Source organism: Ixodes scapularis, unplaced genomic scaffold (assembly GCF_016920785.2).
Source record: "Ixodes scapularis isolate PalLabHiFi unplaced genomic scaffold, ASM1692078v2 PGA_scaffold13__105_contigs__length_92229423, whole genome shotgun sequence".
In the NCBI taxonomy this organism is placed as follows: Eukaryota; Metazoa; Arthropoda; class Arachnida; order Ixodida; family Ixodidae; genus Ixodes; species Ixodes scapularis.
In genome coordinates this window covers 57,813,576-57,816,683 of record NW_024609839.1, presented here as the reverse complement: position 1 = coordinate 57,816,683, position 3,108 = coordinate 57,813,576, and positions in this window count along the sequence as shown.

The following is a 3,108-nucleotide window of genomic DNA, read 5'->3' as shown; positions in this document are numbered from 1 at the left end:
ACTACGCTTTGTTTTACACTTAGTTGGAGCAAAAGGAATGCTACGCACGTGAGGCCGAACCCATGGGAGACGCCAATGCAGCGCTCGCGCACTGGGGTCAAATGCTAAGAGCTCGTGCTCTGTACCCTTGCCCGTGCTCTGTGCCGCTGGTGTGGATGCTTTGTCTCCACCCGCATTGTGGACAGATGGAATCACCTAGGGTGCCTCAATGTCCTTAGAATCACCACATGCCTCATAGAGAACCATAGATAAACAAAAGCACGCTTCCATACAATCCAATCTGGGTCTCGAGGCCAATAGTGTTTGTTTTGTGTGCCATAAAGAGAGCAAGACGCGTTATCGGAACTGTTTTCTAACGGCTATAAACGAGACAAAATGCCTTCATATAAAATCGGCTTCGATACTTAGAGTGACGACATAACGAGGAAAGGATCATGCCGGCGGCATCGCTTCTTTCGCCTATTGTTCGTGATAGCCTAGATCAGGGGTCTCAAACACGCGGACCGCATGCGGCCCGCGACTCGCCGAGACGCAGCCCGCAGGCAACCGGCTACGAGTCCCGGTTCCCATGTCTCGAGTACTAGAAATGGCATGCGCCATCGTGATCTCATCTCGCCGATTCATTTTCGCTCGGAAATTGGCCCTCTTTTTTCAACTTTTTCACATCGTTTCTACATACCATATCTGTGTTCATTTGCCCTTTGTTTCGCTTTATGTTTTGCTTCCCAGTTTTTTGTTATGTACAACAATTCCGCGACTAGGCTGCAAGCGTGAACTCTTCCTTGAAAAATGCATCTCGGAGAACTCTCGATCAGCAGGAGCAACTGCCTAAGATAAAACTACGAGCTCGGGATTCTCGCCTTAAAAATATATATATATATATATATATCGCCATGAAAAGACAAGTATATGGGTGTAGTAATGAAAATCTTCGGGAAAGCAAGAACTGCCAAATTAACTGATTCTTTCATAGAGACATATCGAGCTTGGTTAATTCCCGAGTGAATTGAGCAACGGGAACGGCAGTGTACTTGCTCTCCTATTTTAAAAATGCGAGCACGTTGGCGGGGCGGTGTCATTTTAATTATCATTATATCACAACAAGTCAGGGCCCAGAGTAGTCATATAAGCAAATGAAATCTAAAAACGTCCCTCGGAAAACTGAGTGTACTTAGATTGTAGCCTAGATTGTAGAGAGGGTCCAACTCAAACTATGGGGAGCGTTTGCCGTTTGAAAGCGGACGCCTCTATCGGAGATTGGTCGCCAGTGTATCTTGTTAGCTCCATAACCTAAAGGTGTACCTTCTGTTTGCAAGTAGAAAAATGCTCATGCACTCTTTGGTGTGGTGTCCTTAGGTATGGTGTCACTCTATTTTTTAACTGCTTTCGACAATGGCACGCCAGAATTGATAGCATTCTGAGGGGGATGTTGAAAAGTGTTACTTCAACACCTCAGGTGATAACTTTTTTAGTTTACTCAAATTGCCTTGTTTCTATTCGTTATTCATTCAGGCGGTTGTTTTTTGTCACTTTTGATGCAGTGATTTTAAAACTGAGAGTTTGGCCCCACGTATATTTAGAACACTACTCGGCTTTGAAATTCCTCGTATCTATACTCATTATGGGCAAAGCATTAGGTAATTTTACGTGCCGAAGATTTTTAATGAGCTACCAGATAACTTATTCTAACCATGGGTTCAAAAAGAGTGAAACAATTTATTACATGATATTCCCAAGTGATAAATCTACAGTTGATATTTAGTGAGTTATGTTTCCACCTGCTATTTCTGCAAGGAATGGGCTGTACCGCAAGGTCATGCAACATAAGCCTCCCTTGGCTCACGCAGACCTGTATTTGTATTTGTATATTACTATGAATAAAAATGTATAATTATTATATTATTAATAGTATTATTACTAGTATTAATAAGTGCGCATGCACTGCGTTATCGCGTGACTATACCCCGTCTCACTAAAACTGTGCAGTACAGCCAAAGCTACAGGAGAGAGTGTACCCCTGACCTGTTCAAGAGGAGGGAAAGGGGGAAGGAGGGAATCCCGTTCCCCCGTTCCCTCCTCGTGAACAGGTTAGCACATGCTCTCTCCCCTGTAACTTTGGCTGTACTGCACGGTTTTAGTGAAATGGAGTATAGACACTTTTCACAAGGGCGCCCCAGTATCGGCGAAAACGTTGTTTTGCCGTCGCCACGCCAATATAACATTTATTATTTATTTATTTCCAATACTACTAACCCCATTCGGGGTTGTTGTAGGGTGGTACAGTTTGAAATATTACAAGCAGAAAAATAATATTCAACACACAATTTGCAGGTAAATATTCAAAGCAAATATAGAAGTCGCGAATGAAAAATGAGTAAACAATATATTTAGGATATAAGTGGTAGCCGTCCCGTCACACATTCTCGTTTTGCCGCCCCTCTATTTTTTTATTTTTTTTTTTACTCCCCTTTAACTTTGGCTGTACTGCACGGTTTTAGTGAAATGGAGTATAGACACTTTTCACAAGGGCGCCCCAGTATCGGCGAAAACGTTGTTTTGCCGTCGCCACGCCAATATAACATTTATTATTTATTTATTTCCAATACTACTAACCCCATTCGGGGTTGTTGTAGGGTGGTACAGTTTGAAATATTACAAGCAGAAAAATAATATTCAACACACAATTTGCAGGTAAATATTCAAAGCAAATATAGAAGTCGCGAATGAAAAATGAGTAAACAATATATTTAGGATATAAGTGGTAGCCGTCCCGTCACACATTCTCGTTTTGCCGCCCCTCTATTTTTTTTTTATTTTTTTTTACTATTTACAGGTTGAAGCGTTTTATTATTTTTTCGTCGCCCATACCAGATAGGTTTATTAAGTGGCCGGGGACAAGAGTACACAAATATGCGGATGGCTCCGGTCAGCTGTGCCCGCAAGGCCAAGATTCCGAGACATTCGGGCTAGTTTCAAAACTTCCCACCACGCGGCGCTCAAAGACCAACCTGCAGAATATTTTTCAACCAGAAAAAAAGTTCCCCTCGCCACACTTCCCATTTCCTCCTCTCCCATAGTTAACTTGACGGCGGGGAGACTCCTTTTAAG